Genomic DNA, 27,744 nt, shown 5'->3' with positions numbered 1-27,744 from the left:
GGAGAATTTCATGGACAGAGGAGCCTGGCAAGCTCCTCATAGTCCATGAGGTCACACAGAGTCAAACACGACTGAGCAACTAACACACATATATTGTTAACATATATAAAGATATAATCTGCTTTTTTTTCCCAGTCAATAAGTTTTTTGGTCAATTTGTATTGCCCTAAATAGATCTGGTCCATTCCCTTAAATTATCAGGTGCCTTTTCATTGATCTATTCCCCCTATTAATGGCCATTTAGATTGTTTCCAATTTTTTGCACTTATAACAATGGCTAAAACATCTTTATACATGTCTTAGGATACATCTTTATACATGTCTTAGGATAGATAATGAGAAGAGAAATCGGTGAAGTTAGAATATGTGTGTTTTATATTTTGCTAAATGGGGCCAATTGCCCTTTATAACAGTTAAACTGATTTTACTGATTGACACTCCCTCACAAAAGTGTTTCCATTGCCTCGCGGTATTACTAACTTTTGATGTTGCCAGACATTTTCATTTTTTAAAAAATTTGGGCTGCACTGGATCTTTGTTGTGGCACACAGACTCTAGAACACGCAAGCTCAGAGGGTTTAGTTACTCTGCAGTGTGTGGGATCTTAGTTCCCCTATTAGGGATCGAACTCAAGTCTCATGTATTAGAAGGCAGATTCTTAACCACTGGACCACCAGGGATGTCCCCCAGACGTTTTTTATTTTTTTAATTTTTGCCAATTGGATGGATAGAGAAATGGTATCTCAATGTTTTAATTATGGTAAGAAACACATAAGGCTTCCCTGGTGACTCAGTGGTAAAGAATCTGCTTGCAATGCAGGAGACCCGGGTTCAATCCCAGGGTCAGGAAGATCCTCTGGAGAAGGGCATGGCAACCCACTCCAGTATCCTTGCCTGGAGAATCCCATGGACAGAGGAACCTGGTGGGCTATAGTCAATAGGGTCACAAAGAGTCAGACACGACTGAGCAAGTAACACACACGCACACACAAGAAACACAACATAAAATTCACCACCTTAATTATTTTGCGTACAGTTTGGTCATGTTAAGTCTATTCACATAGTTGTGCAACAGCTGTCTAAGAACTTGAATTTCATCTTGCAAAACCAAAACTCTATACTCAGTTGGCCAATAGCTTCCTTTTCTCCCCCTTCCCAGCCGCTGGTATCTGCCATTCTACTCTGTTTTTTTGAGTTTGGCTACTTTAGATAACTCATTTTGGTGGAAGCATACAGTATTTGTCTTTTTATAACTAGTTTATTTCCCTAGCAGAGGTCCTCAAGTTTCATCCATGTTGTAGCATATGACAGGTTTTCCTTATTTTTGAGGCTGAATAATATTCTGTTGTGTGGATATACTAAGTTTCCTTTGTCCTTTCATCCACAGATGGATATGTGGATTGCTTCCACCTATGGACTATTGTGAATAATGGACATACACATGTCTCTTATTTTAATTCTTTTGGATATACACCCAGAAGTGGGACTGCTGGATCTCACAATAATTTTAATATTAATATTTTGAGGAACGTCCATTCTGTTCTCCATAGTGGGTTACACTATGTTACATTCCCCTCAACAGTGCCCAAGTGTTCCAAATTCTCTACATCTTCACTAGCACATGTTATTTTCTGTTTTTTTGATAGCGACCATTTGACATTTTAATTTTACACCTTCCTGAGTTGAGAGAAGCTGGATGTTTTACATAATCCCACTTGAGCAATGGAGAAAATATAGTTCTGGGAGATTAAGTCACTTGCCCTAAAGCCCAGAGCTAGTTAGTAGTGAAGCCGAACCAGAGCCCAGGGTTGTGTGGTCCATAGTTCCAGTATGTGACCTGCCTTTAAACTTGCAGTGCTTCTTTAAGAAAAGAAAGGAAGGGGGACGAGCAGCTCCTTGTTTCTGAATTCCTGGCTGTTCTGCCTCTGACAAGTGGGGAATCTACAGAGCAGTATTGTTCTTGGATCCCCAGGCCAAGTGGTGTTACCTCCACCTAGGAGGAAGCGGTGTCTCAGCTAATACCATGGACGGGAAATGTGTGCCCAGAAGATTAGCTCCATTGTGTGAGGCTGGCCGCTTTCCACCGACTTTGTTTATGGGACAGATTGTTTTTGTGAAGTTGTTTGCTCCGGTGAGCCTCCAGGCTCTTGAGGCCTGCTGGCCGTGAAGAAGGTCAGATTTACGGGTAGCCCGGAGTGTGGCCAGGAAAGGCCCACAAAGGCACAGGTCCCCTGGGACTTCTGGAGTCTGTCTGGGGCTCCCTCGAAAAGCAAAACTGTGGCTCTGTTTTGTCTTATTTTATTTTACCTTACTTTATTTTTCTTTACTTTAGTTTTAATTGATTTTAATTTAATTTTACTTTAGTGTGTGTATGTGTGTGTGTGTGTGTGTGTGTGTGTATGTGCACGTGCTCAGTCGTGTCTGACTCTTTGCAACTCCCATGGACTGTAGCCTGCAAGGCTCCTGATCCATAGAATTGCCCAGGCAAGAATACTGGAGTGGGTTTCCATTTCCTGCTCCAGGGGATCTTCCAAACCCAGGGATCTAACCTGAGTCTCTTGCATCTCCTGCATTGGCAGGCAGATTCTTTACCACTGTACCACCTGGGATGCCTTACTTTTATTTTACCTTACCTTATTTGTATTTTAATTTACCTTTATTTTATTTTACCTTACTTTATTTTTATTTTGTTTTCACTTTATTTTAAAAATTGGCTGTGTAACAGAGTGCTGGACTTCTTTTCCCTCTTGGCTCTTGGTACTGATACTTCTGCGTCACTGTCTACCTTCCACATCAGCTCACCTCCACACACTTCCATATGTTTGGGATTTTGAAGTTGTTTTCTCCCTCGAATTCTTTCTGCCAGAAGCATCACACATCTAACAGCACACGCTCCCTTGCACCCATTTGTTCCAAATCAGTAAGCAGATGGCGCCTGTGGGGCACGTGGCTCACACTCCTCGTGGAGGCCACCAGGCAGCTCTCTCTGGGTGGTCTGGGAGGACGCCTGGTGTCTGGCCCGCCCAGATGCCAGTTGCTAACATGTGCTCCCTCTTCATTGTTCCATCTTCCATTCATTGTTCCATCTTCCTACCCACCCAGCCAGCCACCCACCCAGCCAGACTGCCCCATCACCCTGAGCTTCCATTCTGCTCCCCAGACCTCAAGAATTTAGGCCAGGCACTCTGGCAGAGAAAGGTGCAGAATGAGGAAGAGACAGAAAGCTTCTTAGCTCCTTGGAGCCTCCGCTTTCTTACCTGTCAAGGGCAAGAGAAGGCCACCCTGGCTCCGGGGGTTATTGTGAGTCAAGGACATTAGCCGCTAAAAGCACATTAGTGCTTTGTACTTGGAAAGCACTCAGTAAGTGGTTCTTGTTATTTCCTGAGTACCGCCTGGAGCCAGACTCTAAGTTTTAAGGACAAAGGGAGATGAAGAGAGACAGAACTTTGTCTCAAAGAATTCGCCTTCAAGTGAGAGAACCACAGCTTAGTATAATAGTGCAGTGATAGACAGGAGCACAGAGGAGGTGCCTAACAAGCTGGGGGTATCAGGGAGGTCTTCCTGGAGGAGGTAACATCTGAACTAAGCCCGAAAAGTGACTCCCTCTGCTACTTAGGTGATCCTGCCAAAAGCATGCCAGAGCCTCATATGACATCAGTTGGTGGCAATGTCCATGGAAGGCCTTTCCTATCTGCTCCAGCAATGGCTGACCTCCTTTTTTTAAGCCCCCTCAGCTCTGTCTTGGAAAAAGAAACCTACAGTTAATGGTTTCTTCTCTCCTATAATACGTTTTCAATGCATATGACTGTCTCTAAAGGTACTATCTTTTTTTTTTTTTTGGCTGTGCTAGTTCTTCATTATGGCGCGGAGGCTTTCTCTCGTTGCAGAGCGTGGGCTCTAGAGTGCACAGGCTTCAGTAGTTGCACCGCAGGGGCTTAGTTGCCCTGCAGCATGTGGGATCTTTGTTCCCCGACTAGGGATTGACGTCATGTCTCCTGCATTGGCAGGTCCTCGCTTAATCACTGGACCATCAGGGAAATCCCTAAAGATAACATCTTAAAGGTTTCCATGACTCCCATAGTCTCCAGCAAAGACTTTCTTATTCATTCACTCATTCATTTATTGTGTTAATCAATCTACTAAGTCTCAGTCCATACTGATTGGTGACACCGGCAGGAAGTCAGGTCCAAGTTCATTCAAATGAAGTCTGTCTGTTCCTTTCCTGTCACTGAGATGCCATCCAGGTTCCAGTGGCTCTAGGCATCCTTCATGGCAGCATCCATGACAAGATGGCAGGGGGAAGGACGGCTGAGTTTTGAGGGCCCATGTTTCATGTGTGACCTTTGTCACACTCTTCCTGGCTCTGACCCTCAACTTATGCTCATAATCCTGAGAGGTGGCATCTTTTATTCCCATTTTGCTGGTCACCCTCCCAGCAGGCTGGGATTGGGATACTTGGCGGTCAGCTCAGTGCACTCAAGGTGTGTGTCCAGCCCTACCTCAACCCTTTCTGGTGCTGAATTTCCATCTGGGGTCTGGTTGCCACACCCGTGTGCCCCTGGTCATCTCTGGTCACCTGGTAACTCTCAATCTTAGAGCCACGTCACCTCTCCCATGGCAACTCCTATCAATCTCACCCAAGAGAACTGTCAGCTATTTTCTGCATCCCTCCACAGGGCACACGGAACCTTCTGGATGCAAAATTTAAACTTTCCCTCTTCCTAACCAATAGGGTGTACTGATTTTGTTTTAATGCCATCTCTTCTCAAAGTCGTATGGGAAATGTTGTCTCTTCTCTCTCTCATATGAGAAATGAAGCAAAACTCTTCTGCTCTAGGCTCTTTCTGCACCCTATCTAACAGTCCTCTCATATGGGTCCTGCCTAGATGGACATTCCAGCACAGCTGACGGCTTCTGGCCTCCATCCCTCTTCTACACTCTGCACTCCACTGGACTGGAAGAGGGTGACCCTTAGGAGTAGAGAGGCGAGTGGCTCAAGGAAGAAAGCCAGTTGACTGATAGGAAATGTAAGTCAGCAGATATTTGAAAATCTTACCTGTTACTCCTGGCTTCCCTTGTGGCTCAGCTGGTAAAGAATCCGCCTGCATTGTGGGAGGCCTGGGTTCGATTCCTGGGTTGGGAAGATCCCCTGGAAAAGGGAAAGGCTACCCACTTCAGTATTCTGGCCTGAAGAATTCCATGCAATGTATAGTCCACGGGGTTGCAAAGAGTCAGACATGACTAAGTGACTTTCACTTTCACCTGTTACTCTACCTACCAAGAGTCTTGGGAGGGTTAAATGGGAGATGTATATACATGCTATCTGTACACACGGAAATAGATTTTAAAGGTACAGAATGCATAGCTTCTAGAATCACACTGACCAGGTTGACATTCTACCCCCATCAGTTGAAAACTGTATGCTGCTGCTACTGCTGCTAAGTCGCTTCAGTCGTGTCCAACTCTGTGCGACCCCATAGACGGCAGCCCACCAGGCTCCGCTGTCCCTGGGATTCTCCAGGCAAGAATACTGGAGTGGGTTGCCATTTCCTTCTCCAGTACATGAAAGGGAAAAGTGAAAGTGAAGTCGGTCAGTCATGTCCGACTCTTAGCAACCCCATGGGCTGTAGCCTACCAGTCTCCTCCGTCCATGGGATTTTCCAGGCAAGAGTACTGGAGTGGGGTGCCATAACCTTCGGCAAATCACTTAAACTCTCTGAACCTCAGTTTGCTCCACTGTATAATGGGGATAATATTAACCCCTACCTCACCGACTTGTGAGAAGTAAATAAAAGAATGCCTCATATTCATTAGGATGTGTGTTTGGATGCTAATAGCAAAAGTTGAGTGCCAATTTTATTTGAGGATATGTGCTCTTTGGTGTTACTCTGAATAAAAATGAGGAGTTTTTTAATTAATAGGGAAGAAGGAAGTGGGTGTTCAGTAGGTTTCTAGCAAATGAATTTTGCCATGCTTAGTAAAGTGGCCTCAGCATAGTGCTTAGTACTGAAAAATGCTAGGTAGTGGTTATATTGATCATGTGTTGCATTCAGGGGACCTGAAATTTGGACTGACCACCACATGGTTACAAGGCAATTAGGGAAGAAACACTGTGGGGTCTTTTGGAATCACCTAGTTGTCATCACTGCAGACAAGGCAGGTCTCAGTTTCCTTGCCAGATCCCTCACTACAGGGCACAGAGTAGGTGCTTAAGAAGCATTTTGTTGCACGAGTGAATGAATGAATGAACCTCTTTGGTTATGTTGAATCTCTGTCTGCATAACCTACAACTGACCTCTGAGTGGCTTTGGTTGAGCACTCGTGGAAAAGCCCAGGTCTATTCTTCCCACGGTGTACAACAGCAAACTCTCATCTTAGATTTCATTTCCAGCATTTCCTGGCCTGAACTTTGGAATATGCCAGGCTTTATGCACTCTACCCTTTTGTGTGCCAATGTCTCTCTCTCTCTCACCTCTAAAGGTGCTAATCCAGCTGCTCACAGTAAATGGTGTGAATTTCTTCCAACCACCACGATCATGTTTCTTAATCAATAACCTGACTTGTCAGCACCAACTAAACACAGCTTTCATTTGAAGAGAAGGAAGCCAAAGGACAGTGCTGCAAAAACACATTGAGAAGGAATCCTTTCTTCCATACATTAATTAGTTCATTAAGTCAACAAATAATTGGAATCCTTTGAGCGATGATTACGTGCCAGGCACTGCTCTGAACATTATACACGTTCGGACCCAGTTAATCCTTACAGCCTTTCAAGATGTTATGACGGTCCCTATTTTGTATGTGAAGGAACAAGTAGCTTAATAGTTTTTAAAATATATCACGAGTCAGGCACCATGCCTAGGGGCTGAAGATGTAGTAGTGAATAGGAAGAGACGTGAACTTCTGTCTCACGGCACTTAGAGTCTAGGGAAAAAATATGAACAAAAAGAAAACAGCAAAGTCAACACAATCATTTCAGACAATTGTTTCAGCTGGGATGCTTTTGACTGCAAGTACCAGATAACCCAATGGGTTCCCTGGTGGCTCAGACAGTAAAGAATCTACCTGCAATGCAGGAGATCAGGTTCTCTCCCTGGGTCAGGACATCCCCTAGAGAAGGGAATGTGTTACCCACTCCAGCATTCTTGCTTGGAGAATTCCAAAGACGGAGGAGCCTAGTGGGCTACAGCCCATGGAGTCACAAAGAGTTGTACACGACTGAGTGACTAACGCTTGCACCAGATAACCCAATACAGTGGTATAAACCCTAGGGATTTATTTTTCTCCCCAGAAAAGATAGTAAGAGATTGTTGGTACTGGTTATTTGGCTCAGGAATTCAATATTTGCCTGGTCTTTCCCTCATGGTCATAGAATGGCTGAACAGCTCCAGTCATCACCCTTGTGATTCAGCAGGAAGATGGGGGAGGGGCAGTGCCTGCATCTCTTATTGCCCAGATCTGGGTGAGATGGCCAGCTCCACCGGGTTGGTCACTAAGGAGAAGGATGCTGACAGTGGAAGTCAGGTCAGCCAACCAACAATGTATGAGGCAGGACGTGCTACAAAAGAAATCAAACAGGATGGCAAGAGGGAGGGCTCCTGTTTGGGGCAAGGGACATTTGAACAGAAAGCTGATGACTAGGGGCCAACCCTGCAAAGATCTGAGGACAGAGCAAAGCAAAGAGTCTTATTTAGAAATGAGCATGGTGAGATCTTGGGAGAGAGAAAAGTCTGGAGTGGCTGGAGCAGGAGAGTCCTGGGAAGCAAGCCAAATGAAGGGCGAATAGGAAGCCAGGAGTTAGATCACACAGAGTCTCTTAGGTCCTTTAAGGAGTTTGGCTCTTATTCTATATGTGATGGGAAGTTACTGGAACCTTTCAATCAGGGGGCAGAAATGATCTGATTCATGTCTTAAAAAAAATTACTGGAGAAGAACTGTTATGAGAGACACAAGGCCTGCTACTGCTGCTGCTAAGTCGCTTCAGTCGTGTCCGACTCTGTGCGATCCCATAGACGGCAGCCCACCAGGCTCCTCCGTCCATGGGATTTTCCAGGCAAGAGTACCGGAGTGGGGTGCCATTGCCTTCTCCGGACACAAGGCCTAAGGAGACTTAATTCTAGTGATGGTATAGTTTTTCCGAGCTCCCTCATCTTGGGTTTACTTTTTCTGCCTGTTGGACCTCTTCTGCCCCCTTCTGACTTCACAGCAACTGCTGGAGAGCTGGACTGTGTCATCTCTGTGCCCCCAGCACCTAGGTCAAGGCCAGCACTTGGTAAACATCTTCTGAGCTGAAGAGGATGGAGGCAAGCACTGTACTCCAGAGTTCCCAGACTTCTGCCACTCACACTCTGCTCTTGTGATTTGGGCTGGAGGAGTGGCTCTTCACCCGTGAGTTTGCCTTCCAGGGGGCCTTTGGCAATGTCTGGAGGTATGTGCGGTTGTCACAGCCAGAGGGAGGGCGGGATTTGTTTCTGGCAGCCAGTGGGTAGAGACCCAGGGTGCTGCTCACCATCCCACAATATAGAGTTTTCCAGCCCTAAAGCCAACAGTGCTGAAGTTGAGGAAGCCTGGACTCGATCTACATACCTATTCTATTATTTCTTTAATCTTTCCTTTTACATTAGTTCACTTTAATCTAAAAAAAAAAAACATTTAGAGAAACCATGTGTTACTATACAAGTAAGAAACCAGTGTCACTTGCCACAAATAGAAGACAGCTGGAAAGAAATATACTCAGAAAACAAATATTGATTACATCGTAGTTGGACATTGTTGTTAGTTAAGGCTCTGCATTTTCTCTTTTGTTGAAATGGGAGTTTGGGGGATTCCCTGTCGGTCTAGTGGTTAGGACTCCGTGCTTCACTGCAGGGTATGTGGGCTAGATCCCTGGTTGGGAAACTAAGGTCCCACACACAGAGATGTAATAAAAAATATGTAGGGGCGGAGTTTGGTCAAAGTCATGAAAGATTAAGGAACTGTTTCAGATTAAATGGGAGTTTAGAGAAATAACAGATGAAGGTACATAATTCTGGAATGGATCCAGGACCTAAAAATCAAAAATTATAGAAATAACTTTACTAGGACAATTCGCTAACTTTGGCTATGGACTATATTTTAGATACTTGCTAGGTAAGGGAGTGTTCTTGTTCTTAGGAGATATATGAAATATTCAGGAAAAAAGATCACACACACACAAAAAAGATCACAACATTGGCAGTTTATTCTCAAATGTTTTTTAAAAGGTGTATGTATGTGCATGTTTGTATATATATATATGTGTGTGTGTGCATATACACACATACATATGGGCTTTCCTGGTGGCTCAGATGGTAAAGAATCTGCCTGCAATGCAGGAGATCTAAGTTCAATGCCTGGGTCAGGAAGATCCCCTGGAGAAGGGAATGGTTACCCACTGCAGTATACTTGCCTGGAGAATTCCATGGACAGAAGAGCCTGGTGGGCTACAGTCCATGGGCTCTCAAAGAGTTGGACACAACTGAGCGACCAACACACACATACACACAGAGAGAAAGCATGAAGGATACAGATGTAAATGGTTGATAAATGTAGGTGAAGAGTCTAAGAGAGTCTATTTTACTGTTCTTGTAACTGTGCTATAGGTTTGGAATTTTTGCAAAATAAATACTAAAAGCGGGGACTTCTCTGATGGTCCAGTGGCTAAGACTCTACATTCCCAATGCAGGGGACCTGGGTCCACTCCCTGGTCAGGAACTAGATCCCACATGACCCAATTAAGACCTGGCGCAGCCAAATAAATAAATAAATATTTTTTAAAATCTTAAAAGCAAGGAGACTAATGAAGCATCTCTCCTGGATGACCTCTAACATCACAACGTTCTCGAATTTTTTAAAACCTCAAAAGGGCTTCAATGTTAGTTTCTAATAAGTTGGACACTTCCTATTTCACTTCCAAAATAGGTAACAAAGATTAAGATGTCTACCAAACAGGAAATTGACACTTTCTCTGCCATCATATTTATGTTGATAACATAGCCACTAGCCCTGGGTGAGCCACCCAGAGGCCTCTGGAGGCTCTTCAGTCCCATGAAAGTATTAGCGGTGAGACTTGGTTTTCTCAGCTGCAAAATGGAGATAACACATGAGACGCCAGGTGCCGATTTGGAGGTAGGTCATCCTGCCGTCTGAAGTCTCTAGACAGTATTGACCTGACTTGCCACCCCCACCCACATTCCAAATTCCAGAACAATTCCAATGTTCTCGCAAAGATGTCATCGGATTCTTGGGGCCTGACACTGTCACCTGGGCCTCAACTGCCTCCTGTCACAGCAGATTTTTCTTTCTCCCTCTGGGTCTTGTGGCAAATCCTATGTCTTCACTCTGCAGGCACTTAACCCCTTGCTGTGATTTCCAGCATGTACGTATACACAAAGGCACACACAAACACAAACCAAGGCAGATAGAAACAGACATGCCTAAGCAGTCAGATAGTAACGTGCACAGACACACAGAGATACACAGAGCATTCACACACACACAAAGACACATAGATTCATCTAGACACACATACAGTTACACACATGATGGACACACAGACACGTATCCAGACACAGATCTGAGTGTGTGGTAGACTTTACAAGGCTCTTGGGGTCTGGAAGCAGTTTTCAATACAAACAACTGATAAATGTGTACTTGGTGTCTTCCATCCAAGTCCCCTGAACATCCTTCTCTTCCTCCCTTTTTCCCCCTATCTCACCCCCAATATTCTTCTTTCTCTTTTTTTTTTTTGGCTGTGCTGTGCAGCACGTGGGATCTTAATTCCCTGACCAGGGATCAAACCCATATCCCCTGCATTGGAAGGGCAGAGTCTTAACCACTAGACCAACAGGGAGTCCCTGAACTATTTTTTTTTTTTTTCCTTAAAAGAACAGCTTCTTCTCAGCTTCCTAATCTCAAGCTCTGCTCTGGATGTTGCCTTGCATGTCTCTTCTCTCACAGACATGCTCTGCTAAGGAACAGACCTTCCAATCTGGCCTCTTCCTCTCGGATCAGATTTTGTGAAGGAAAAGAGCAGCAGAGAGATTGATTTCACCACTGATGTGACTTATGCCCCACGCCTTCACACAGCCTTACAATATTGTCTTCATCTGTTCTGGCCACTATAAAAAAATAGCATAAACTGGGTAACTCCCAAACATTTACTGCTCACAGTTCAGAAGTCTGGAAGTCCAAGATCAAGGTGCTGGCTGATTCAGGGTCTGGTGACAGCCCACTTCCAGGTTCACAGACACCGACTTCTCACTGTGCTCTCATGTGGTGAAAGGGGTGGGGGAGCATAACGGGGTCTCTGTTATCAGGGCACTAATCTCATCCATGGGGGCTCCACCCTCATGACCTAAGCACTTCCCAAAGGCCCACTCCCTAACAACATCCCATTGAGGGTTAGAGTTCAACGTATGAATTTGGGGAGTGGGGGAGACACAAACATTTAGAGCACAGCACATGATTATACTCTGTTGTTACATTTGGAGCAGGGCATTGACCTGGTGGTAGAGGTGGTGATGGTTTTATTCACCACTCTTGGGTAGAGGTGTTGGGAGGGCCAATGTGAAATGCGGTGGTAGTTGCAGTGATGGATGATGCCATGGGTTTAGGATTCTCTTCCAAGTCAACTTATGGCCTAGAGTTCCTGGTGGTCGGGGCCCCATCTCCTCAAACACCCAAGCTCTCTGCCGGCTCAGGGTTTGTACATGGTGTCCCCTCTGCTTGGGGTTCTTCTCCATTTTTAGTGTGTCTACCTCCTACTCATCCTTTGTAATTAGTAAATATTTGGAGGGAAATACTTTGAGACCATCCTGTTTCGCCTCATACTTTTGCCCACTTAAATTGAATATCCACCTGTGGACTTTACCTGAGGCAGTTATTACTGTGGTATTCCTTTTTCTTTTTTTTTTAACAAGGAGTTTAGTTTAATTTTCTCTGGGTATTTGCAAAACACTTAGGGCCAACATAGAAAAAATAAAATAAAATAAAACCTCTTACAAAAGAAAGGCCTGAGCAGATTAGCACCTTAGCCCCTCAGAGCTATAGCCACTCTGATTGGTCCAAGGAAGTGAATAGATATTGGGAGGCTACAACAGGAGGAAAGACAATGAGAAATCACTGAAGGAGAGGGCCTCGAAGTGGGCCTCGAGGGGGAACTGGAGGCTGGGGAGTGGGTCTGGGTGGAGGGAGGGGTCCCCATTGGTAGCTGTAGGGTGGAGGTCGTGGAGGGCCAGTGTATCCATGAGGGGGCATCAGTGGAGGAGGTCCATGCATACCATGCAGAGGCATAGGACCTGGGTGACCCATGGTAGAGCCAAACGGAGGCCCTCGGGGGGGCATACCCACTGGAGGAGGCAGGATGAGGCATTCCAGGTGGTGGTCAGGGTGGTGGCTGCCCCCCAGAGCCAGGGGACCGAGCATGGGTGTGCCCTAAACCATGAGGGCCAGCTGCATCTCAGACATCCCTGGATGGGGCATCCCACCCGGTGGAAATGGGTGAGAATGTGAGCGTCCATGTCTAGGATGTCCAGCTCCTGGGCTTCCCACTGATGGGGGACCATGTCCTCCAGCCCCAGGAGGCATAGGTGGTGGTGGCATGGCTGGGGGTATCCCAGGTAGAAGGGCTCCAGGAGGCGGTACTGGGGTGGGAAGGAGCCAGGAGGAGGCATGCCTGGTGGAGGAAGCCCAGACCCCAATGATGATACCACAGGACTGGGAGCTGATGGAGGAGGGGGTGCATCTGCAAACAACTGATGAGGCCAGTCAGCCTGGGAGAGTGGGTTCTGTGCTGCCAGAAGTTGTTCAGTGCCTGAGCCATGACGCTCGCCCTTGGAGTCCTTCTTGAATGCTCAGGACACAGTGATTGGGTGGTTACAGAAGTACTGCCTATTCATGGCCTCAATCGCTGCATCAAAGCATCAAATGAGACAAAATTAATAAAGGCATAACCTTTGGAGTTGCCTGTGTCAGGGTCCTGCATAATCTTAGGGGTTTGTAAGATGACCCTAAAGGCTCTAAAAGTATCATAAAGCAACTTCTCATCAGTCTCTGGGTCCAGGTTCCCAACGAAAATGTTGGCCCCCACATCCAGATTTTTGCTGTGAGCTGATGCCTTGTTCACTCTTGTTGGCTTCCCATAGAGTTTGATCATGTTCATGATCTTAATGGCATAGTCAGCATCTTTCTCACTCAAGAATTCCACAAAGTCATAGCCTTGGTGCTGACCAGTGACTCTATCCTTTGGCACATGCGTGTTCACTACTGGCCCTGCCTGGAGAAATAGTTCCCACAGCAGTGGTTCTCTAACCTTCTCATCGAGGCCCCCCACATACACAGTGGCATCCTGGTTCCACTCAGAGATAGGCTGGCTGCCACGATGAAAGCATTCCCACCATCTCCAGGCAGTTGATCCCACCTCCTGACTATTACTGTGGTATTCTAGTGGTGATTTTTTATCTCCCTCATTCCTTCTACATTTATTAATTGTAATTCTTCTTTAAGGTAAGACTCCCTTCCTTCCACCAATATGGACTCATGGGTATTTATTTTATTCTATGGCTTATAATCCAATATTATCATTATTTTGTTGCTCCAATCATTCCAGCTTTGACCACTGAGAGCTATTTCAGGCTGGCTCCTATATCCTTAATAAGCCCCCAACTTTTTTTTTTTTTTTTTTGAGCAATTCTCTATTTTCTGGCAATACATGGTGTTCCAGGCTCATCTTGTATTTTCCTTGCTCCAGCTTTGGAATCAACCACTTCTCCAAGGAGCCCTGGTTCCTTTCACTGAAGAACGGTGTTTAGAAACCAAGATCTGGGTGGTAAGTGTGCTCATTGCTACCGGGGATTCTTTGCTTCTAGGTCTTTTCAGTGTTCAGAGTTTGGAGATATATTGTGTATATTAATCCACGCATACACACTTCTATATTTATATTTGTATCTATTTTTAATCAAAGAGCTTGATAAATTGTGAAAAATGTTCCCTTCTCATCCCTGCACTCTTCTTTTCTCCCCTGGAAATGACTGATGTGAGAATACAACACTGAATGTTACATGTTGCTGTCAGAAGCTAGACCAAGAGAACCCAGTAGAATTCATGGTCCTTCTTAATGCAAAAAGCACTAATTACACACTTTATCAGCAGTAGGGTGCAGGAGGGTCAGCCGAGGCTCTGGAATGTGAGCTCATTGTTCCAGTCAAATGAGTCAGATGGGAATGCAAATTTTATTTGAGCAGTTGTATATCAATATGGTTCTGGAAAAAAAAAAGTTTGCCTAATTTTTTTTCCCTCTCTGGAGAAAACGCTCACCCCGTGGTCCTCCTACCCTGACCACTGTCCTTGCTTCTGGAAACCCTTTGCCTCTTGCTGGCTGCCCTCTTACCTCCTCACTGATTTCTGCTCCCTGCCCCTCCCAACATGCAATGCTGTCCCCTTTCCCTCTGACTTCTTAATCTGTATTTCCACTTTCACAGACTTTGTGAATTTTCACTTACATGCAGATCCCAGCAGAAACCATTCATGGCTGGGTCTTCGGAACCTTCTCAATCAGAAAAGCCAACTTTACATTTTTAAAAATTTTGTTGTCTGAGGTTTGGTTTTCCTCTTCCGTTCTCTGTTCCTGTAACATGTCGGGTGTGGGGGAATGTTCTGTTTTTCCGTCCTTTCATAACAGCTTGGAGTTGTTCAGCATGAAACCTCAAGGAATTCTTTGCTGAAAACCCATGTTTTGCCCTCCACCCTCCGAACATGTAAGGAAGAGCAAGGGTGGCTCACTCTGATGGCATATGAAGCACTTTTTTATTTGAAACTCAAGAGCCTGACTCTTTTAGCTCCCTCTGGGGAAAAACAAAAGGCTGTTGGAAGTATTATTCCTTTTGGTGTTATCAACAATTCCAGAAGCCCACAGGCCTATTTGACTGGGATTCTGCCAATCTCACGGCCAGGGGAGGGAACACCTTCGCAGCGGTCTGGTCTAACCCGAAATGAACCCAGAATGAACCTGGAGGGGGATGACGTCAAGTCAGTGAGAGAGAGCTTCAGGATAGCCCATATTTTCTTAGCTGTATCCAGGAAATCTGGATGGAAGGGTACTGGCAGCCATAGACTTCCTCAAGAGTCAACTAAGCAGAGGGTGCCCAGGATGCTAAGTCATTGCGGGCGCTGCACCGTCAATGGGACAATGAAGAATCGTTTTCAAGAATTCTAAGGTTACTGTCTGTTCTTGGAAGGAATGCTCAGCAAAGTCACTTAGGGCTGGTGGGAATGGAGGAAGATGTGGTGAGTAACAATATTAACAATGATAGCCATGGGGGCATGCTGAGTTGTAGTAATAGTAATAATAAGGAGACGATGACAACAACGATAACAATGATGAAATCGACTGGAAATTAATCCAGTTCTTCCTTATGAGCCAGGCGGCATGCATACATTTTAAAATTCTATTTATTACTATTATTTTTTAAATTTTTGGCTGCACTGGGTCTTCGTTGCTGCATGGGGGCTATCTCTAGTTAACGCTGCTCAGGCTTCTCATTGTGGTGGCTTCTCTTGTTGTGGAGCAAGGGCTCTGAGGCGCTCCAGCTCAGTAGTTTTGGCTCACAGGCCCTAAAGCGCGGGCTCAGTAGTTGTGGTGTGGGGCCTTAGCTGCCCTGTGGCATGTGGGATCTTCCCAGACCAGGCACTGAACCCATGTCCACTGCGTTGGCAGGCGGATTCGTCACCACTGGACCACCAGGGAAGCCCAGTTGTGCATAAATTTACTTTATACATTATATCTCATTGAGTTCTCACAGCAACTGTGAGGCGGGTACTGTCATTAGTCCCATTTTTCATCTAAGAAACTGAGGCTCACAAGATATTACAGATGGGGATTGCAGTCACAAAGCTACAAAGTGGCTAGATTAGAACCCCAAACCAACTTTCTGAAATACTTCGCTGTGTGGTCTTCTTGGGAGAGTCTGGCTTGTAAGCTGCAGGGCTTTGGTTTCACTGAGCTAAGTGTTCAGGTGGTTGTGGCTGAAGCTTTAGCACAAGGGCCCACAATGCTAATCAGACAGCCTAGGGAAGGGAAGTGAAGGGCCCTCCTTCCACAGGCTGCAATCTAATGGAGGAGGCACTTGCAGGGCCATATGTAGGACCGTGCTGTGGGGGATGGTCAAGCATGGAGGCTGGGTCCTGCAAACTGAGGATGCAAAGATTTGGCCAGTATTAGGAGACAAGGTGGTTGGAAGAGAGGAAAGGCAAGCCAGGCAGAGGGACAGCAGGAGCCAGAGCACCGAGGTGTGAAATACAGAGTGGGTGAGCATGGCAAGTAGTTTGGTGTGGCTAGAAGCTAGGGTTCTAGGGGAAGGGGAAAAGAGTTCTAGGTGAAGAGCTATAGCTGGAGGGACAGGCAGAGGCCTTGTGTGAACCAGCTATACCCAGTGTTTAAGAACGTGGGGTCTAGATACAGAAGAACCTGGGTGTGAATTCCAGTTCAGCCTTTGTTACTAGCTGTGTGACCATGGGCAATGTTTTAGAACATCTGAATTTCGATTTCATATTTGGAAAATGGAGACAAATAATACCGTATATATTAGGATGAGGAAATGGGAAGTCCAAGTAACCCATCTTGGGTCACACCATTGATGGATGAATTTGCCAGGATGCACACTTACTTTCTATTACACATACAACTGTATAGCTCACAGTGGTGGCGGTTTAGTTGCTAAATAGTGTCCGACTCTTTGAGACCCCATGGACTGTAGCCCTCCAGGCTTCTCTGTCCATGGGATTTGCCAGGCAAGAATACTGGAGTGGGTTGCCGTTTCCTTCTCCAGGGGATCTTCCTGACCCAGGGATTGAACCCAGGTCTCCTGCATCTTCTGCAGGGCAGGTGGATTCTTTAACCTACTGAGCCACCAAGGAAGCCCCCCTAGTTCAGAGAGTTCCTATATATACTCACTTAATGTTACAGATTTCAGATCACAAAACCATATTTGCATTGTAACTTTTCTCTCTGTAGCTATCATCTCTAGTCTATGTGGCCCTCAAGGGTCAGGACCCTGCCCTACTCTACCATCATATGGTGGGGCAATAGTAATGCAAGGGTCTCAGACTTGCCAGTGCATCAGAATCACTGGCAGGATAAAAGCAGAGGACTGGGCCCCCTTTCAGATATATTGCACCAGAACCTTCAGGACTGCTGCCTACACTTTCTGTTTTGTCCACTGGGGTTTGAACCACAACAGAGAAGTGTTTCTTGAGTAAATGAGAAAATGACCATACTATATGTATCGATCAGTATAGGCTAGTATGTGCTTTGACAACCATCAACTGCCAACAATAATGGTTTGGCTTTTGCTCACATCATGTGTCCATGATGGATAGGCTGGGGGCTCTGCTCAACAGAGCAGCAACCCAGAAGTGACACATGTTCCCTCCATTCACATTCTTTGGCTGGGACTACTCATGTGACCCCAACCCAGGGGTCCAGGAAGTGGGTTCCACTGTGTGCCCAGAAGGTGGGGAGCCAGAGGTCATGGGTGAACCATACAGATAACTGCCAGATTCTATGAGGCTGGCATCATTAAGTTCACTTACATTTGAAAGTAAGTCTTAAGAAGCTTTCTCAAGGCCATATAGCAAATATAGAGCTGAATTTGAGCTCTTCGTCTATTTTTCTTTTCCTGGCTAAAGGCCACACTCTTTTATTTATTTTTTTAATGGAATGAGACTGGATGGGGCATGGCATTAAACATAGTGGTTAAAAGTCTGGGATCTGGCTTGCCTCCAGACCTTCAGCTCTGCCACTTACCAGATGTGTGAGCTGGGCAAGTGACAGACTCACTTGGTGCCCTTCAAAGAGACAGGTCAAGGCTGGGAAGGGCAATGTAAGAATGTGTTTTCTGGAATGAAGTGTTTGGGGCCAGGTTGGTGGCTCAGCTGGTAAAGAATCCGCCTGCAATGCGGGAGACCTGAGTTCGATCCCTGTGTTGGGAAGATCCCCTGGAGAAGGGAACAGCTACCCACTCCAGTATTCTGGCCTGGAGAATTCAATGGACTGTATAGTCCACTGAGTCGCAAAGAGTTGGACACTTCTGAGTGACTTTTACTCAGGGCTTGCCTGAGAGGGGCTGATATTGGGTGAGGGTGAAGGAGGCTGGTAGACAAATGTTCCCTGGATTTGGGTGGTTCCTGACACACCCAGGAAAGATATGTGTCTATTCTCCATAAGTTGTTTTTTTCTTCCCTGCATCATTGTGAATGTTTGAGCTGCAAAGAACAGAGAAGCCAACTCAGGTTGATTTGACCTCATGCATTAGCTCAGGGAGGGGCTTACCCAGGTGGCTCAGTGGTAAAGAATCTGCCCACCAATGCAGGAGCCGCAGGAGCCACAGTTTCGATACAAGGGTTGGGAAGATCCCCTGGAGTAGGAAATGGCAACCAGTTCCAGTATTCTTGAATGGGAAATTCCATGGGGTTGCAAAGAGTTGGACACAACTGAGTGGCTGAGCACTGTTAGCACAGAGAAGATGTCCAGGGCCTTACCGGTCTGATATCAGTCTAGCAGCTTGGTGATGTAGTCGAGGACCCAGATCTTTTGGTTTCTCTGCTGTGCCATGCAGACCTTATCATATCCCTCAGTTGTGGAAACTGTTGATGGCAACTGAGATTCCAAGCCAGGCAGGGAGTGTGTTCCATGATATTCAGTGTTGGCTACGGGTTCGTGATCTTCAAAGGGAAGAATTCACTCTGAGATCAAAGGAACACAGTAGCTTGGGTCTTTGCAGCAGTTTAACAGTTTTATTTAAAGTCAGAAAGTAACAGAGACAGCGTCTGGCACAGACACCAGACGAGACCCACATACCCAAGACATCTTATTATACACCTTTTGACCTGTTACTAAAAAGAGCTCTTGTAGAGGACTGGACAGTTAACATTAGATCATTTTGTTTCCCTTAGATCTTGTAATGAAGGTCAATCTCCTGTCAACATCAAGGAGACTATGGTTCTTTTATTATCAATTAACCACTTTCCCAGCTCTCGCTTCTGTTGTGGGTAACCGGCCATAGATTCCAAATGGCCATAAATTCCAAGACATAGGTGACTACATGACTGGGTCCAATGGACTCCCTGTCAACCTGCCTAAGGAATGCTATCAAGATCGAGCTGGTTTCCTGGGGCTCTTTCTTCCAACAGAGAAGGTTCCTCTCACCACAGCCCCAGCGAGTCTCTCTCCAAGTCTCATTGGCTCCAGCCAGCTTCGGCCTGTGAGAGGTCAGCGTTTTTGGTAGAAATGCTGGCTGATTTAAGCAGAAAGGAGAATGTAATAAAGGACATTAGGTCTCCCACAGAATCATCAGGAGGGCTGGAGGAAAGAAATTGAGGCTAAGCTTCTAGGAAAAATGCCCCAAACCACACTGCACGCCTGGTACAATCAGCTAACCATCAGCCTGCGTGAGTTTGCCATCACCACGACCACCACTGCCGTCAGCTCTCATGTGGCTTCTCCATTGGGAGCTTGGCCCTGCAACCACCACCCCCAAAGCTGGTCGCTTTGGCCACCGGTCACATCAACAGAAACGAGGCTCAGCTTCACGTGGTACCTCTGGCCAGCAGAGTCTGTGTCATACTCCTTGTCCTGGTCGCAAGGGAAGCAGGATATTTGCATCCTGATTTCTACACTCGGGTGGTGGGATGTATTCATATGATGTGAGATTTCCTCAAAGACAGATTGGCTGGAGATAATGAGCTTGGGTTGCCCAGTGGGGAAGGATGGGTATGTGGAGACCAATGGCATTGTCCATGACACTCTCTCATCTCCAGTTGGGTTCTCTCCTCTCCACTGTCCCCATGTGCTCAGAGTATGTACCTGCCTGAGATGCCTTTTTAAATATATATATATATATATTCATTTATTTGGCTGTGCCGGGCCTTTGTTGGGGCATGCGGGATCTCCAGTTGCAGCATGTGAACTCTTAGTTGTGCCATGAAGGATCTACTTCTCTGACCAGAGATTGAACCCAGGGCCCCTGCATTGGGAGCGTGGAGTCTTAGCTACTGGACCATCAGTGAAGTCCCTGAGATACTTCATAAGGCCCCAGTCCACCCTAATCTCCCAGTTTCCCACCCTCATCTATTCCTTGCTGAGCCATTCTTATCTCCTATTCCTTGTTCTCTTCTTTCCTCATTGCCTAGTTCATGATAATGCACTCTTCAGAACTCAAATTCAAGCCAAATTCTTTCCTATCCTTCCATTCAGGCTTTTTTTTTCTCTCCGGTCATTTGCTCTTCTTTTTCATTCTATTTATCACATAATATTTCAACATTTATTGGTTCAGTTATTAAATTAACACCCCTCTTCCCTCTAGACCATCAATGTGATGAGAGCCTAGACTGTGTCTTGCTCACAGCTACTAACACAGTAATTGGCATTTAAGTGCTTAAGTTTTTATTGAGTGAATGAGCATGAAACAAATCCCATTATGGGCATTTATTAAGTTACTCTTGGATCAAAGACATTTTAATAGTGCTTTCTGGAAACCACAGGTTAAACCCTTAGAGGTGTAAATATTTTAGAATCACCCAGAATTTTTTGGTGCATCTGTAATGCCCTCCATGGATCCTGTTTCATCCATCCCTGCCCTGTGAGGATCACTTTGGGGTGAGCTGAGCTGTTGTCATTGATGGGAACATGTGACGTGCCTTGTATCAGGGTAGAAACCTACCCTAGGGTACTGTGGCCTGAGGGTGGTGGCAGCTTCAATTCCTATAAAAACTTTCCTCATGATATCATAGTGGTTATATTAACCCCCAACCTCACCAACATTCTCTTACCAAGTTTCAGCTTAAACATTTCTTTTTTCTTTTTGCTAACAACTTAAAAATATTTGGGTGGCTTTTCCTGCATAAGGGGAGCCTTTTATAAAACAAGTTGCCAGTCACCCAGGAAACTGGGAGGGGAGAGCACATCAGAGCTCCAGGAGAGTCTTCAGGTCTCTTTCCACCATCAGGAGGAAGGGTGGGGGTAAGTTCATCCCCTAAAAAGCAGTAGATTGTTTCAGGTGTGCTAGAAACTAATTTTATTCCCATGTCTGAGCAGATAAGACCACATCCTCCAAATTGATTTGGAATTTACGTTGGGAGATAGGGAAAGAATAAAATAAACAGGCTACCAATGTAATAATCGCTATAATTTACTGAGTGCTTGGCTTCCCTGGTGGCTCAAGAGGGTAAAGTGTATGCCTGCAATGCAGGAGACTAGGGTTTGATCCCTGGGTCGGAAAGATCCCTGGAGAAGGAAATGGCAATCCACTCCAGTATTCTTGCCTGGAGAACCCCATGGATGGAGGAGCCCGGTAGGCTATAGTCCACAGGGTTGCAAAGAGTCGGACACGACTGAGCGACTTCACTTTCACTTTAAGGGACTTTTTTGACATGCTTCACATACACTAACTGGATGCCTCTTCCTAACAGCCTATTTACATCTTTATTTTAGAGGAGAACATCAAGGCACAATCCACCCAGATATAAATGGTATCTTAGATTGGAGTCCTGATCACAGGAGTTATCTAACTTTTCAGCTGTATGAAGATACAGGCTTTTGAGTTTGGGGAGAAACTTGTTGGTCACTGAGGCCAAAGTTTGTTGGCCTGGGACAGACTGACCTGGTGGAACCCCAGCCCTCCCACTTAGCACCTGTATGTACCCTTAGGCCCTTGTTTCCTTATCTGCAAAATGGGAACACATACCTCCCTCCTAACGGAAATTAGCTAATGAATGGACAGCACTTGGTACAGTGCTTGGTAACTTGTCACCGCCCATTGTCTGTGATTTCCCTTCCTTTCTTTCATTCATTTCATTCGTCAAGTGGATTTGGTGATGTTTGATGAAAGTGAAAGAGGAGAGTGAAAAAGCTGGCTTAAAGCTCAACGTTCAGAAAACTAAGATCATGGCATCCGGTCCCATCACTTCATGGCAGATAGATGGGGAGATAGTGGCTGACTTTATTTTTCTGGGCTCCAAAATCACTGCAGATGGTGATTGCAGCCATGAAATTAAAAGACGCTTACTCCTTGGAAGGAAAGTTATGACCAACCTAGACAGCATATTAAAAAGCAGAGACATTACTTTGCCAACAAAGGTCCATCTAGTCAAGGCTACGGTTTTTCCAGTGGTCATGTATGGATGTGAGAGTTGGATTATAAAGAAAGCTGAGCGCTGAAGAATTGATGCTTTTGAACTGTGGTGTTGGAGAAGATTCTTGAGAGTCCCTTGGACTGCAAGGAGATCCAACCAGTCCATCCTAAAGGAGATCAGTCCTGGATGTTCATCGGAAGGATTGATGTTGAAGCTGAAACTCCAATACTTTGGCCACCTGATGTGAAGAGCTGACTCATTGGAAAAGACCCTGATGCTGGGAAAGATTGAGAGCAGGAGAGAAGGGGACGACAGAGGATGAGATGGCTGGATGGCATCATCGACTCGATGGACATGGGTTTGGGTGGACTCAGGGAGTTGGTAATGGACAGGGAGGCCTGGCGTGCTGCGGTTCATGGGGTTGCAAAGAGTTGGACACAACTGAGCGACTGAACTGAACTGAACCTGGAGGGTATCTATAATCTCTGGCCTGCAGGAAGCAGTGTTACTTCTAGAGGGACTGGGCAGGCTTGCAGGGTGGGCAGGCCAGTGTTTGCTGAGATGGATTTGACTGTCAGGTGGGCTGGGCAAGCCCCTGCAGACCCTCATATAAGGTAAAGGAATAGCTAGAACCTCCAAGGCTTTCGATTTTACAGCAGCTTGTTCCCCAGCTAGTCCCTTTAGTGCAAGGCAGTACTGGGTTCTGGACTCAGACTCTGGTTCAAACCCCATCTTACAGTGCAGACTTGAGCCAATTTCTTCATCTCCTTGAGTCTCCATTTTCCTATGACTTGACTCGGAAGAATATTAGTAGTGACCTTGAAATGCCCTCAATAACTGTTAGCCCGTCTTTTTTTTTTTTTTAGAAACAATTATGTAAGGTTAAGATTTTATCCCCAGGAAGAAGTCACACCTTCCTTGGAGCCCCCTAACATCCATGTAAATACATTCTGGTTCTATGTCTTGTGTCCCATCCTACCGTGCTATCATTAAAACGCCACCAGTCTAAAGAGGAGACACGGTCTGGCACAGGGAGGCCTTAGGAAGCTCGGGTAATGAGGGAGAACCATTTTTCTGACAGCAGCTCTATAAAACCAGAGGGACTGTAGCTACTGCCCTCCTAGGAGCGCGTGAACCGTGGGAGGGAAGTAAAGAAGGGCTGAGATTTGGCGCCCTCAGCGGAAGAAGAAACAGGGACAGGGCCTGGGGATCGTCATGGAGGCGGGAAATCGGGGCTTCGGTTTGAGCAACAGACAACCCCGGATGCCCACTCCTAGCTGCGTGACCCAGAGGTAGTTCTTAACCTGCCCAAGCCTCCGTTTTATCGCCTCTGGAAAGGAGAGGATGGTAACACCCACTTCTTGGTGGAACTTGTGAGGACCCAGGAAGTTTTAGAAGTACTCGGCACCCAGGAAGCATTCCAAGACTGGCTGCAGGGATTACTGTTGTCACTGCGGTCAGAGCTTTTGCAAAGGCTCGAAGGTCCAGGGCCCCGGGCGCGCGCATGCGCACGCGCACTCGGCCGGCCAGGTGAGAAAGAGGCGGCCGACCCGCACCTGGCATTTAACCCTTCGCCTTCACGGAGGTGGGCGGAACGGACGCAGGGACCAGGACGCGGGGTCGCGAGCCCGCCTAGACTTAACCCCGCGGCTAGGGGCCCGCTCCTGAGAAGGGCGTCCAGCTGTTTCCAGGCCGGGGTCCGCTCGCGCCGCGGGGAGGGCGGGGGAGCGCGGAGGGGAGCGAAGTCTCGCGAGATCGCGCACGGCGGCGGTAGCGGCGGCGGCGGCGGCCCGGGAGGTGAGCTGCGGGCGGCGGCGGCTGCTGTTGGGGCTGAGGAGCGGGTGAGAGCGGCGGAGACCGAGGGCCAGGCGGGGGAGCCGGCCGGCCGGGCGGGCGGGCGGCCCGCGTTCTGGGCGGCCGCCTCAGTCGGCCCCGCGGCTGCAGCGGAGTCGCCCGGTCCGCGCTGTCCCGGGACCCGAGCGGGCGCGGCGCGGCGCGGCGGGGCGGGGCGGCCGGGCCGGGGCCGCGGGGCGGCCGGGCCAGTCCCCTTGCAGCCCGCGTCCGAACGCGAGTGCGACTGCGGGGCGCGCCTCGGTTTCCCCCGGCGGCTCGTTGGCGCGGGTGGACGCGGCGCTGCCGGGCGCGGCAACTCCGTTCAGTGAGCCTTAACCGTCTGCCCGCACTTACGCGGTTCCGCTCGGGGCTGCATGCAGAGGTGAAGCGCCCTGCCCAGGGTCACGCCGCTGGGACGCGGTGCAGTCGGGGTTCACACCCGGGCACTGCGACTCCAGAGCCCCGCCCCGTCCTTGCCTCCCATCCTTCTCCCCGCCCCCACTCGCGGGGTTTTAGGGCTCGAATTCTCAGGTCCCGATTGAGCTGCAGAGGGTGTGTCTGCCCCCCCCCTCCTAATTGAATGCAGCTTGGCACAGGAGTTTCTTGGAGGAGAGTCGTCGGCCTTTGTCAGCTTCCCCAAAGGGTCCCTGTTCCCAAAATGGACAAAAACTTTTCTTTGGCCCTGTGTGAGGGCAGAAGTGGGCTTAAAAGCAGCGGTGTGTGTCCGGGGTGGGATGTCCGAGCAATGGAAGTGGAATATTGGAGCCCAGGGTTTGCTTTAAGCAAAGGAAAGTTTCTTGTTTTTTTTTTGTTCAGCACGTGATTCCACTCTTGGGAGCAGTGGTGCTCAACTTTGTCAGAACCAAGGCCCCTCCCCTTTGCAGCAACTGTTTGTAAAGCCCCCTTTACAGCTCCAATGAAATTCATCAGAAATAAAAGCTACCTCCGTACGTAATTGAAAACCACTGTGATGCTCCGATTTAAATGTTAGAAATAAAAGAACAATACATGACATGCATTGCCACATCACGTCTAGCGCGTTACTGCTGTGCTGTGGACTGGACTGCTCCTACTTGCTTCTAGTGAATAAGCTTGGGTTGAGGAGAGGTAAAAATGTCAGGAGCTATTTCATACAGGGAAAGGAAAGATGAGAGGTCTAGGTAGACACGGGAGTGGAGGACACCTTAAAAGTGTTGGAATAACTTATTTATGATTATGAAGATACACGCCTAGATTGAGTTAGGAGTAACAGGACTAGAGAAAATACAGACTATCTCAATCAACATATAAATAATACTAATATAGCCCTTCCGTGAATGCCAGACTTTCAAACAACATTGTAGGGCATCTTTGGTGCTGCAAGCTTTGAAATACTGCTGCTTTGAGGCACCCTGCTGGATTCCTTCCTACTGCTTCTCTCTGATAATGAATAGAATATTAGCTAGATTGAAGGGTTGTTGTTTGTTTGATTCTGTGGCAGCATCTCACGTAGTGTAGATAAGCTCAGTGTTGTGACACTGCAATTATATGTTGAGTTAATGCCTGGTGTGTGGAAATAGTCACTAATTTTCAGACCCTAGTCATTCAGTCTCAACTTACCTCACTTTAGCTACCGTCTCTTAAATTACTAGGGTTTTTCCGTAATTTCTTGTAGAATGTTTAGTGTTATGTTCTGAAGTAAGGCCAGTTAAGGTGATTAATCTGGCTGGTCATTGAAAATTCTCAGGACCAGGATAAATCTTCATTATGTGGATCTAGCCCATGCATTGTGAGAAGTTCAAGCATCTTGGCTCCCAAGCTGTAAATGCCAGTGGTGTACCCCAGTCACTTTGATAACCAAACATGTCAGAGGACCGCACATGTCCGAAGGACTAGTTCCCTTGAGAGTGACTCTAAATTGTAGACTCAGTTATAGCAGGGAAGCGGGCAGAATTTAACTGACAATTTTTTTTTTTGAACACAAAATGATAATATTTTTATTGTATTATTAAATACCATCTTTTTTCCACTGTTACAAATTTGTAGATACTACATGAATGATGATACATAATTTATATTTTATAGTTTGCCGATATGATGTATTTACACATGGCAGTTAGTTTTTATTGGAAACATTTTTTTCCCTGTTCTTTCTGCAGGTGTACTAAGTTGCTTCAGTCATATCCGACTCTTTGCAAATCTATGGACTGTAGCCCACCAGGCTCCTCTGTCCATGGCATTCTCCAGGCAAGAATACTGGAGTGGGTAGCCGTACCCTCTTCCAGGAGATCTTCAACCCATGTCTCTTGCAAGCGGATTCTTGACCGTTGAACTATAGGGGAAGCCATTCTTTCTTTCTGCTTACTAATATCCATCTTAGAGAATTTGGTCAATGCATATTGAACAAGAGTGAAAATTAAAATGAACTATAGTTACGTTGTCCTCTGTGCTCTTGATAGCATTCGTTAGAAATTCTGATTTCATTTGAAACTGCATTAGTCTTACTGCCATGGGGAGAATGCAGATTGAGTTAAGAAAGTTCAAATCCAGCTATCATGCAGCTATAGTGTAACATGAATTTCTTCAACGTTTGTTAAATCCACAAAGAAAGTTTATTTTTCCTTTCTGTTGGATAGATAAAGTGACTGCTTTGCTGTAAGATGTTTGTTGTTCATTTGCTTGTTACTTTTGAAAGGTGCTATGGAAACAAACATGTAAATAAGGTTGTTGTCAGAATAGAAGGATGTATTTTAAATTGCCTAGAGATAGATACATTGACTACTTCTAGATGGGAAAATTATCCAAATTAAGAATGATTAATTTTTATTACTTTGCACAAGCAGTATCATGTTCCAGGGTAAAAAGAGGTCACTCCTTTTTTGTTTTGTTAATCACTACCTTTCTAAAAAATACTCCTGTACAAAAATGAACCAAGTCATATTATGTGGATGTTGAAACTTTTCCACTGTTTAGGTATGGGGACAAATTGTTGAGTGAACAAAAATCCATGCCTCTATAGATGAAAATGCATAATTTATTATGTACATATCTCTGAGATTTATAATTAAGCCATTTCATTGATTTTTAAGATGCATGTCTGAGATAGACTACTATCTTAAAATTGACATGCCATGGTTTAATTGGCAGCTTTTGTTCTTTCTTAGTGTTACACAAAATAATAGTGTGTATGGAAATGATGACATATTAGATGCAGTGAGACAGGGATATGTAGAAATTTCAGCACATTGATTAATGTTTAACACCAAAAACTTTGTCCAAAGAATGACTTGCAAAATGCAGATACATACCAGTTCCAGGTTCTTCCATCTAAATTACAATTCTTTACTTGGAAGATTCCTGTAAACATTTCTCTCCCATGTAAAGCAAATGGAGAATCAGTGTTTGTAAGTATAAGAACCATTTGAAAAAATGTTTAGAAGGAAACTGCTTGATCATTTTTCATGGAGAGAAGATGTGTGGCTAATGTTTGAAATAAAGGTAATCAGACAGTATAACCAGGCGGATGTATGAATATGCCTTCTTTTTTTCCCCCCATTCTGAAAGATTCCTAGGTCCATTATAAATGAAAGTTGCCTCAAATGAGACATCCTTAAGTTGAATTTCAGCAATTCACTGTTATTTTAATAAGATGTAGTGGCTCAGATGGTAAAGAATCTGTCTGCAATGCAGGAGAACTGAGTTCAATCCCTGGGTCAGGAAGATCCCCTGGAACAGGGAATGGCAACCCACTCCAGTATTCTTGCCTGGAGAATTCCATGAACAGAG

General features: G+C 46.0%; 1 protein-coding gene and 1 pseudogene across 29 annotated transcripts in view; one reads left to right on the top strand and one right to left on the bottom strand.

The window, feature by feature from the left end:
• The first annotated feature begins 10,241 nt into the window (after positions 1-10,241).
• Positions 10,242-27,744, top strand: part of MRTFB (myocardin related transcription factor B) — a 227,198-nt gene continuing 209,695 nt past the window's right edge. For 14 of the 29 annotated variants that reach the window (XR_014072959.1, XR_014072954.1, XR_014072953.1 and 11 more), the window contains exon 1: positions 23,904-23,987. The gene's annotated coding sequence lies outside the window, so the exon portion shown is untranslated. Of the gene's footprint in view, positions 10,397-13,768; positions 13,847-23,903; positions 23,988-27,744 lie in introns of those variants that run through there. The other 15 variants (XR_014072955.1, XM_081556397.1, XM_081556386.1 and 12 more) reach the window with 4 other exon arrangements.
• On the bottom strand, positions 12,139-12,917 carry LOC145531476 (uncharacterized; annotated as a pseudogene).

Source organism: Giraffa tippelskirchi, chromosome 13 (assembly GCF_054371585.1).
Source record: "Giraffa tippelskirchi isolate mGirTip1 chromosome 13, T2T-mGirTip1v1.2.pri, whole genome shotgun sequence".
Classification (NCBI taxonomy): Eukaryota; Metazoa; Chordata; class Mammalia; order Artiodactyla; family Giraffidae; genus Giraffa; species Giraffa tippelskirchi.
This window is presented reverse-complemented; position numbering and strand designations above follow the sequence as displayed.